This window comes from Rhineura floridana, chromosome 2 (assembly GCF_030035675.1).
Source record: "Rhineura floridana isolate rRhiFlo1 chromosome 2, rRhiFlo1.hap2, whole genome shotgun sequence".
NCBI classification, from domain to species: domain Eukaryota; kingdom Metazoa; phylum Chordata; class Lepidosauria; order Squamata; family Rhineuridae; genus Rhineura; species Rhineura floridana.
Window position 1 is genome coordinate 13,017,767 of NC_084481.1, and position 12,077 is coordinate 13,029,843.

The window sequence follows — 12,077 nt, forward strand, 5'->3', positions numbered from 1 at the left end:
GAAATAATTTTCCCAATTTTGTAAACATAACAGAGTAAGCATAATGATGTACTGAAATAAGAATTACACAGGCTGGGCACCCTATGGCTTTAAAATAGTATTTAAATATCAGAAATGTACAGGACAGAGGTAATGCAAAACAATCTGGCAGGGAGGCAAAATGCTGTTTACTCGTAACACAATATAGCAATAATGACAGATTGCTCTTTTGGTTATTACAGAGATTGGCAGTTTTTCTTTGCTCAAGGATAGCTCATCTATTAAATATATTATTTGTATTAATGCTGACTATTTTATGTTCACCGCCCAGAGAGCTATCGCTAGTCGGGCGGTATATAAATTTAATAAATAAATAAATAAATAAAATAAATTATTATGATTATCAAGATAACTGCACCGTGATGAAGATGATGTGCAAATTCAGCCTGAAATATTCTTTAAATAATTTATTTTTTAATGCATAGCTTCATTCCAGGGCCTCAGGACAGGTACAATAGAATAAACCCACTTAAAGGCCAACAGCAAAAAGGTAAAGGTGTCCCCGCACTTGTACTGCGAGTCGCTTCCGACTCTTAGGGTGACGTCTTACGACGTTTACTAGGCAGACCATATATATGGGATGGGATTGCCAGTTCCTTCCCTGGCCTTTCTTTACCCCCCAGCATATGCCGGGTACTCATTTTACCGACCACAGATGGATAGAAGGCTGAGTGGACCTCGACCCCTTTTACAACAGTAAAAAGCTAAAAATATACAATTGCTAAAACCCCTCCCTTCCTTAGTGTATCCCAAACCTTACAAAACCATCACAAATACAAAGGTGTAAACCATAGGGGTGCCAATCTTTTTGGATCAGAGTGCACATTTTAAATTTTAAAAAGGCACCAGCCACAAAATGGCTGCCATAGTGCAAGCCATAACACAAAATGGCTGCCATGGAGGATGTGGCATAACACAAAATTAGAGAGCAGTTATGATGAAGCTTTTCCCATAATTGCATTTCTATACTAGAAAGGGTTTGACCCATTGATTTTCTGCCTGCCATGCAGCTGTTAAAGGCGCAAGAACCCTATTTTTCCCCAATGCCAACCCTAAACCAAAGCCTAGGTTGCCATCCTGTACCCGCTTACCTGGAAGTAAGCCCCATTAAACACACTTACTTAGGAGCAGACATGTATACCATTGTACTGTAAGTTAACTGTACTGTGGGTTCTTAATGAGTCCCTGGCCTTTAGCTTTGCAAAGCGGGGAACATGCCTAAGCTTCTTTGCAAAATTTTCACATTTGCCATTTGTGAGTAGAGGGGTTATTTAACATTCACTCATAGTTACTATATAATAGTATTTGCAGAAAATAGTTTCTAGGCATTGCCTGATCTCAAGCAAATCCAGCACAAGAAATATACATCCTGATTGCTAGGAAAAAGGGAAGGGCAAACTATGGAGATTGCAAGGAGTAGAAAAAAGATGGAAACAGGAAAAGTGCACTAAAAGGGAGAGAAAAACAGCAGCTCTTTAGGACCCCAGGGATTCCTGTTGCCTGGTGTCCAAACTACTCACTAATCACTCACCGCTCTGACTTCACATATAGACTAATAACACTGACAGGCAGGCAGAGTCAGGATGGCTCATTTCACAGAAATCACTTAGAAGGTTGTTGTTGTTGTTATGTGCCTCCAAGTCGACTACGACTTATGGCGACCCTATGAATCAGTGACCTCCAAGAGCATCTGTCATGAACCACCCTGTTCAGATCTTGTAAGTTCAGGTCTGTGGCTTCCTTGATGGAATCAATCCATTTCTTGTTTGGCCTTCCTCTTTTTCTACTCCCTTCTGTTTTCCCCAGCATTATTATCTCTTCTAATGAATCATGTCTTCTCATGATGTGTCCAAAGTATGATAACCTCAGTTTCATCATTTTAGCTTCTAGTGATAGTTCTGGTTTAATTTGTTCTAACACCCAATTATTTGTCTTTTTCACAGTCCATGGTATGCGCAAAGCTCTCCTCCAACACCACATTTCAAATGAGTTGATTTTTCTCTTATCAGCTTTTTTAACTGTCCAACTTTCACATCCATACATAGAGATCGGAAATACCATGGTCTGAATGATCCTGACTTTAGTGTTCAGTGATACATCTTTATATTTGAGGACCTTTTCTAGTTCTTTCACAGCTGCCCTCCCCAGTCCTAGCCTTCTTCTGATTTCTTGACTATTGTCTCCATTTTGGTTAATGATTGTGCCAAGATACTGATAATCCTTGACAAGTTCAATGTCCTCATTGTCAACTGTAAAGTTGCATAAATCTTCTGTTGTCATTACTTCAGTCTTTTTGACGTTCAGCTGTAGTCCTGCTTTTGTGCTTTCCTCTTGAACTTTCATCAGCATTCGTTTCAAATCATTACTGGTTTCTGCTAGTAGTATGGTATCATCTGCATATCTTAAATTATTTATATTTCTCCCTCCAGTTTTCACACCTCCTTCTTCTTGGTCCAATCCTGCTTTCCGTATGATATGTTCTGCGTATAGATTAAATAAATAGGGTGATAAAATATACCTGTCTCACACCCTTTCCGATGGGGAACCAGTCGGTTTCTCCATATTCTGTCCTTACAGTAGCCTCTTGTGCAGAGTATAGGTTGCGCATCAGGACAATCAGATGTGGTGGCACCCCCATTTCTTTTAAAGCATTCCATAGTTTTTCATGATCTACACATTCAAAGGCTTTGCTGTAATCTATAAAGCACAGGGTGATTTTCTTCTGAAATTCCTTGCTCCATTCCATTATCCAACGTATGTTTGCGATATGATCTCTGGTAACTCTTCCGTTTCTAAATCCAGCTTGGATGTCTGGCATTTCTCGCTCCATATATGGCAAGAGGCATTGTTGTAGAATCTTGAGCATTACTTTACTTGCATGGGATATTAAGGCAATAGTTCGATAATTACTGCATTCCCTGGGATCCCCTTTCTTTGGAATTGGGATGTATATGGAACGCTCCCAGTCTGTGGGCCATTGTTTTGTTTTCCATATTTCTTGACAGATTTTTGTCAAAATTTGGACAGATTCAGTCTCAGTAGCTTGTAGCAACTCTATTGGTATGCCATCTATTCCTGGTGATTTGTTTCTTCCAAGTATTTTAAGAGCAGCTTTCACCTCGCATTCTAAAATTTCTGGTTCTTCATCATATGGTTCCTCCGTGAATGAATCTGTCATCCTGGCATCTCTTTCATAGAGTTCTTCAGTGTATTGCTTCCATCTTCCTTTTATTTCATCTCAGTCAGTGTGTTCCCCTGTTGATTATTCAACATTCCTACTCTTGGTTTAAATTTCCCTTTCATTTCTCTAATCTTTTGGAACAGGGCTCTTGTTCTACGCTTTTTGTTGTCCTCTTCTATTTCTATACAGTAACTATTGTAATAGTTCTCTTTGTCCCTACGTACTAGTTGCTGTATTGTTGCATTTAGGGTTCTAACTGTGTTTCTATCTCCTTTTGCTTTTGCTTTCCTTCTCTCTTTAACCATTTGAAGAGTTTCTTCAGTCATCCATTGCGGTCTTTCTCTCTTTTTAACTAGAGGTATTGTCTTTTTGCATTCTTCCTTGGTAACGTCTCTGACTTCATTCCATAGTTCTTCTGGTTCTTTGTCAACTAAGTTTAAAGCCTCAAACCTGTTCTTTATTTGATCTTTATATGCTTCTGGGATGTTATTTAAATTGTATTTTGGCATTATGATTGCTTTGTTGTTCTTTTTTAGCTTTACTCTGGTTATCGATACCACCAGTTCATGATCTGTACCCCAGTCTGCTCCCGGTCTTGTTTTTGCAGAAAGTGTGGAACTTCTCCACCTTCTGCTACCAATTATATAATCAATTTGATTCCTATATTGACCATCTGGTGATGTCCACGTGTATAGTCGTCTTTTCGGTTGTTCAAAAAATGTGTTCGCAAGAAACAAATTATTGGCTTCACAGAATTCAGTAAGTCTTTCTCCTGCTTCGTTTCTGTCTCCTAGGCCGCATTTCCCCACAATTCCTAATTCTTCTCTGTTCCCTACTTTTGCATTCCAATCCCCCACGATTATCAGCACAGCTTGTTGTGGTGTGTGATCTATTTCTTCCTGTACTTCTGCATAAAATCTCTCCAATTCCTCTTCTTCTGCGTTTGCCATCGGAGCATAGACTTGGATGATGGTTATGTTGATAGGTTTCCCATTTAATCTCATTGATATCACTCTCTCAGACCTTGCGTTGTAGCTCCTAATTGCTCTTGCTACATCACTTCTCACTATTAAAGCAACTCCGTTTCTTCTTAATTTCTCATTTCCTGCATAAAATATTTTGTAGTTGCCTGATTGAAAATGTCCCATTCCCATCCATTTTAGTTCGCTCACACCAAGTATTGTAATGTTGATGCGTTCCATTTCTTGCTTGACAATTTCTAACTTTCCCTGGTTCATGCTTCTCACATTCCATGTTCCTATTGTGTGCATCATACAACTCCGGACTGTCCTTTTGCATCTGTGCGCATCAGCCTCTGGGCTTCCTTTTGGCTTTGATCCAGCTGCGTCATTAGTCATAGGTACTTGTCCTTTGTTCTTCCCCAGTAGTTCGGTACCTGGGGGTCTCATCTTCCAGCACTATCTCATGTTGCATTTTGGATGCTCTGTTCATAGGGTTTTTGTGGTAAGAGATATTCAGAGGTGGTTTACCATTGCCTTCCTCTGAGTTTGGATGCATCTTAGTCTGATGTTTCAGGTGCCCCTGCCTCTTGGTTAGACTCCTGACGGCATTACTCTCAGCTTCTTCAACACACTCAAACCTCCTCACCACGTTAAGGTGTGCATCCGAAGAGGAGGACTTAGAGGGTACCTGCACATATTGCTCCTTAACTTTCTTTTTCGGAGGGCTAGAGACTTACTTATTTTTAAAAAACAAAAGCTCAGATTCTGATGCACTGGCAGGGGGTGCTATTGAAGGTATTCGTAGGCGCCATGGTGCCCTGGGGTGATGGGTTGGCAATTCTCATTAGGTGGCAGTAGGTGGGATGCGTTGAACTATTTTTGTATTGTTCCCTGTGTTAGTAATCTCTTGTTAATTCATTGTTGTTTGCTAGCTGAATAAATATCATTGCTTGCATATACCGTAGGAGTGTGTGCGTTGATGGAAGACTGCGACTCAGAAATAGAAATCAGATTTCCAGGTTTCATGGGTAGGGGCTTGAAACAGAATGTAATATAAAAGAATAATATTCCCTAGATACTGAACTTGGCCCTGGGTGCTGACTCAAGGGTTACAGATAGGGTTGCCAGGTCAGAAGTATCCCAAACCCTGAGATTTCAGGGGTGTGCCCTAGTGATGTCATTAAGCATGATACATTAAGCATCGACCACAGTCACTTGGAGCATACCACTCAAACAAACAAAAATTCTCTGAATGGAAATTAAGATAGAAATCTTAGCTAAGCGAGGGTGTTCCCAGGTCTAACTGAAGTGACGGGATCATTTCTTCTTACCTGCTTAGGGAGCCTGGTTAATGAACATTTAACCTAGCCTACTTTCTTCTGGCAAGAAGGGTTTAAGGGCCCTCAGGCCAGGCCAGTCACCAGAAGGCCATGGTAGGAAGAAAGCCTAGTGTTGTGGAGATGTTAGATGGAAACACTCAGGAGTAAAGATGGATGCCTCTGAAGGCTGCAAACACACTTACTAAGGGACTTAGGACTTACTTCTGAGTAGATATGTTTAGAATTGTGCTGTTGGTAAGGCTTGACTAAGGATCCTCTGCAACAATATCCATATTAAAGCAGGGTTGGCAACCCCCTGCCTGGAATGCCCTGTCTACCTTTTAATGTGGATGCTCCAAACCTCTTTACAGACTTGACCCTTCACTGCAGAGACAGGTTTGAGAAATGAGTAAGAATTAAGATTTTCTACTCTTTTCTGCCTACTCAGTGGGTTGCTATAAACTCACTTTGATAGCCAACCCAATTCCAGTGAATAATAAACTTACAAAGAGAAAACATGCATGATTTGGTTTAACTTCCCAGGTAGTACCTTGGGAACAACAGCAATTGAAGCCACAGTTCCCAGTATGTGAATTCTCTTTTATTACTATTGGGCAAGAAACAAACCATCATGCAAACAACAAGGTGCATCATCAGTGGGTTTAAGGGGGTTGAGCTGACCACATGGAACCACTATTGTTACTTCTGTGGATGTAAGGTCAGAAGTAAATGAAATGCAAATAGAAAAACAAAAGATAGTGATGATTTTCTAAATGCAATATCATATAACCACAACAAGATTCCTATGAGTAAGACAGAAAACTCAGCATTCCACAACCAGTCACGGTTCCTAACCAAAACTAAAAAAAATCCTGGCAGCCAGTCAGCCAAGGTCACAGAAATCCCCATGCAGCACAACCCAGGGGCTGCAATTAGTGCTGAATGCTGTGGCACAATTGCTGACATGAGTGAGATCCTATCAGCACATAATACCTCTGCTTTGAAATCTGCACTGGTTGCCGATTTGCTACCAGGCCAAGTTCAAGACGTGCTTTCCATGTTAGGGGTTCCACATAGTACTTGTTCTGCTCTTGTAAGAAATTTATCCTTTAGTGTGGCAGTGCCTACGCTTTAGAACTCCCTGCCTATTCACATTAGGCAGATGCCTTCATTGTACTCATTTGGGTACCTGCTGAAAATTTTGTTTAGGCAAGCCTACCCAGGCATGTAGAAGCTATTATGCTTTTTATCTGGTTTTAACTCATTGTTGGTTTTATTATTTTGAATGTTTTTAAATACCTGTCTTTAACTGTTTTTGCCAATAATTTTATTGTTTTAACGCCTTCTATAAACCACGTTTAGGTTTTACAATAAATCAGTATATAAATGTTGTAAATAAAATACATAAATAAATTTTAGAGTCACTGTGGCCCTTGGGTCTCTTTCCTCTTTTTTACCAGCTCAGGCCCTTTGGTACTATCTAGCTCAGTATTGATGACATGGACTAGCATTGGCTCTCCAGGATTCCAGGCAATAGTCTCTTGCAGAGATTGAATTTTGGACCTTTGCATACAAAGCAAATGCCCTACCACTGAGCTACAGCCCTTCCCCTGTTTAAAAAAGTATCTTTTAAAGTTGTTCTTTTCAGTTCACTAATGAATACACAGCATACCATTGCAGATCCAAACCATTCATTTAAAGCACATTCAGCATACATTTGAAGCACATGAATCCCACCAAAGAATCCTGGGGACTATAGTCTGTTAAGGGTGGTGGGAGCTATAACTGTGAGGGAGAAGCTACACTTCCCAGGATACTTTGGGGGAAGTCATGCAAGTTGGATGTGCTTTAAATGTATTATATGGAACTGCATTATTTTATAAACTTTGCCTGCATATAAATCATTTTAATTAAATTTTAAAATGGAAATAAGCTACAAAGTTTACTGGGTGACCATGGGCTATGCACCATCTCTCAGCCTAATCCGCTCCTCAGAGTGAAAACAACAGAAGGGGACCATGACCACCCCAAGAAAGAAGGGCACACTTAAAATGTAGAGGAAATAATAATTTGTAAATAATAATTTGTAACCATAGTGTGAAATTAGATACATATCAAGACATATCATGAAGAAATATTTATATAAGCATGACTGTCAAAGATGTTTATTATTTACACAACCTGTAAAGATATTTATAGTGCAATCATATGCATGTTTACTCAGAAGCAAGTCCCAATGTATTCAATGGGGCTTACTCGACAGGGAAGCATGCACAGGACTACAATTCAAAGATAAGAAACTTCACTCATCCAATCCAAAATTCAGAATCATGCCACGTTAAGCTGTTTTGCCACTGTTTTATACCTATTCCGTCTGCCGACAAATATCCCAGCGGCATTACTCGGTGCTGAGCTAGGTATCCTCCCCGTCAGCGCTCATATCCATTGTGCATTGTTAAACTTTTGGGAGCAAACTAAAAACTCCCAATCCAAGATCATTTTAAAATCATGCGAAGAGCTGATCCACAGAGATAGGCTCTGGGGAGACAAGATCTCTGGCATATACCGTTCATAGCACATCTTACCACCTGCTTCAGCTCCGTATGATAGATCAGCCCTCAAAGATTCAATTTTCCTCCACTGTCAATGGTTAGACAGACTGACGATCATCAACTCCAAACCTTTTAGATGGTTTGGAGCTATAAAACAGGACCATCAAAGGGCAAACTATCTGGCCCACCCCATGGCACCCAAGCTTAGGCAAGCACTCACTGCACTCCGGTTCCAATCAATGCCAAATGCGGTCTTGGCAGGCCGGTATAACCAGACCCTGTGGAGCCAGCATTTATGTATTTGCGGGACAGAGGCAGTGGAGGATCTCACCCACTATCTACTAGACTGTCCTCTATACACTCATCCACGCGCCAAATTTCTGAGCGAACTGATGGGCTCGGGGAGGTCCGGAAGGTCTCGGCAGGAGCTGGTCGTTTCTCTTTTGGAGGATAAAGATCTGACAATTTCATATAGGGTAGCGCTCTTTGCCTGCGCAGCGCAAAAGATAAGGGCGGCACATGTAGCTCAACTCCTGAGTGTAGTATACCGGGTTTTAAATTTTTAATTATTTATCTGTTTATTTTATTAAATCTTTTGCCATATGTTTGAATTTCTGCATACATGACCAATTATTGTACGTGTTGCAATGGCCTATGGCTAGGCAATAAAGATTGATTGATTGAGTACTGTTTTATACTTGTTTTATGGTTAATGGATTTTAAATGGCTTTATTTCTCGTCGTGAGCTGCCTTGGTTTCCAACCCTACCTCATGGTTGTTGGAAATATTCCATATACGCACACACTGGAGATGTAAAAATACATACACCCCATATTTTAGTTTTTTGCCAAAACCAGTTGGTCATTGCGGAACATTATTTTTAAAAGTAAGTATTAGTTTCCTGCCAAATAAAAGCAGTGACACCTAAGTAAGCCCTGCCTAACTGCTTAAAAAAAAAGGATCGGAGGTGGAGAGAAAGATTTACAATACAATCCTTTTTGTATGTTCATTCAAGAGTCCCACTGATTTTCAGCAGAATCCTAACCATGTCTACTCAAAAGTAAGTCCTACTGAATTCAATGGGGTTAGCTCCCAGGTATGTGGAATTAGCATTGTAGTTTTACTCCCACAAAAGTTTCATATTGGAAAGGTTTTTAAAACAGGTTATGGATTCATAGGGTTGCCACAAGTCATAATTGACTTGAAGGCACGTAACAACACACAATGAATAAGAAAAAAAAAACCCTGCCCTCTTCAACAGTCCAGTAAAATTTAAACTTGTTTGACTTCTTAATTAGAAAAGTATAACACTGCAGAATGTACACTTTTTAAAACTTCTGTTCAAAAATTATTTGGAAGATAAAATGTATAATATGCCATTTTTGCAAGGAATTAAAAAAACCCTGCATGTACACTTTTATGCCTACCAAGATCCTGCTGTGATATTCTATTGTAGTGCAATCCTTTTGCATGTTTACTCAGAGAAAGTACTCTTTATGCTGCTGAAAGCTATATATTCACTGAATTCCTCATGTGAGACAAACAGGAAAAAAAACTGTGGATTTAGCTACTGTCTGGGGCGTCAACAGATCCTATCAATCACAACCCTAACTTCACTTATTGGCTAAAAACCTTAAAGGGCAGAGATTAGAGCAGCCGGTACTAACAGAAGTTGGGGGGGGGAGTGGCTGACATTTTGGTTTATATCTTTTGAACCAGACCACCTAGAAACTTAATTTTTTCTTTTCAATGAAAGCTAAGAGTCCGGAGATTAAGGTGACTCAACCAGAGAGGACCCCCCAAAAACCAGAGTCTTGGCAAAAACCGGAGAACTGGAGACCCTAGTTACAAAGCACCCAGGCCAAGGGTGGAAAGAAATGTCAATTCGGTTCTCTCAATTTCAAATTTCTTAAAGTCTGTTCTCCACATTTCTGCCGCAATTTGCATATTTTTTTTAAAAAAAATCTTAATGAAAATTCTTCAGTATTTTAGTGCAACTTTCTGCCAATAACACATTTTTGTATACAATTTTGACTAATCTATACATTTTTGCAAACAAATTTTCCTAATATAATACATTTTTGTATGTTATTTTCACTAATATATTTATTTTTATGCACACTTTCCCCTAATATATGTTTTATTGTTTGGTTTGAGAACTGCATGCAAAATTGAGATGTGTGAATTTTGAAGGATGGCTATGTTTCAGTTCTCATATTGTTTTGGAAAGTGCAAATTTGATAGATTCAACTTTAAATGCAAACTGAATCAAATTTCTTCCACATCCCCAATCAGGACCCAGGTCAGTTTTAGTATGCAGGCTGTCATTTTCTTTCTTTTATATGTGGTCCTGGCTTGAGCCCTGACCGAGAAAACCTGAGACTCCAGTACGGATGTTTGGATGGCCAAACAGAAGTATTAATTAAAATTAATAAACAATAGCAGAAACAATAGCAGCAACAACAACATAAAAATGGCAATGCAGACAAAACCAAGCAATATCTGCAAGAGGTATAAATAAAGTTTATGTCCTTTAGTTTTACTCTCAGTTAACCCAAAGAGTCATAAGAACATAAGAAGAGCCTGCTGGATCAGGCCAGTGGCCCATCTAGTCCAGCATCCTGTTCTCACAGTGGCCAACCAGGTGCCTGGGGGAAGCCCGCAAGCAGGACCCGAGTGCAAGAACACTCTCCCCTCCTGAGGCTTCCGGCAACTGGTTTTCAGAAGCATGCTGCCTCTGACTAGGGTGGCACAGCACAGCCATCACGGCTAGTAGCCATTGATAGCCCTGTCCTCCATGAATTTGTCTAATCTTCTTTTAAAGCCATCCAAGCTGGTGGCCATTACTGCATCTTGTGGGAGCAAATTCCATAGTTTAACTATGCGCTGAGTAAAGAAGTACTTCCTTTTGTCTGTCCTGAATCTTCCAACATTCAGCTTCTTTGAATGTCCACGAGTTCTAGTATTATGAGAGAGGGAGAAGAACTTTTCGCTATCCACTTTCTCAATGCCATGCATAATTTTATACACTTCTATCATGTCTCCTCTGACCCGCCTTTTCTCTAAACTAAAAAGCCCCAAATGCTGCAACCTTTCCTCGTAAGGGAGTCGCTCCATCCCCCTGATCATTCTGGTTGCCCTCCTCTGAACCCTTTACAACTCTATAATATCCTTTCTGAGATGAGGCGACCAGAACTGTACACAGTATTCCAAATGCGGCCGCACCATAGATTTATACAACGGCATTATGATATCGGCTGTTTTATTTTCAATACCTTTCCTAATTATCGCTAGCATGGAATTTGCCTTTTTCACAGCTGCCGCAGACTGGGTCGACATTTTCATCGTGCTGTCCACTACAACCCTGAGGTCTCTCTCCTGGTCGGTCACCGCCAGTTCAGACCCCATGAGCGTATATGTGAAATTCAGATTTTTTGCTCCAATATGCATAATTTTACACTTGTTTATATTGAATTGCATTTGCCATTTTCCCGCCCATTCACTCAGTTTGGAGAGGTCTTTTTGGAGCTCTTCGCAATCCCTTTTTGTTTTAACAACCCTGAACAATTTAGTGTCGTCAGCAAACTTGGCCACTTCACTGCTCACTCCTAATTCTAGGTCATTAACGAACAAGTTGAAAAGTACAGGTCCCAATACCGATCCTTGAGGGACTCCACTTTCTACAGCCCTCCATTGGGAGAACTGTCCGTTTATTCCTACTCTCTGCTTTCTGCTTCTTAACCAATTCCTTATCCACAAGAGGACCTCTCCTCTTATTCCATGACTGCTAAGCTTCCTCAGAAGTCTTTGGTGAGGTACCTTGTCAAACGCTTTTTGAAAGTCTAAGTACACTATGTCCACTGGATCACCTCTATATGCTTGTTGACACTCTCAAAGAATTCTAATAGGTTACTGAGACAGGACTTTCCCTTGTTCTTCTATGTGCTTAGTTAATCTAGCTTTAATCATACTTTCTACCAGTTTTCCAGGGACAGAAGTTAAGCTAACTGGCCTGTAATTTCTG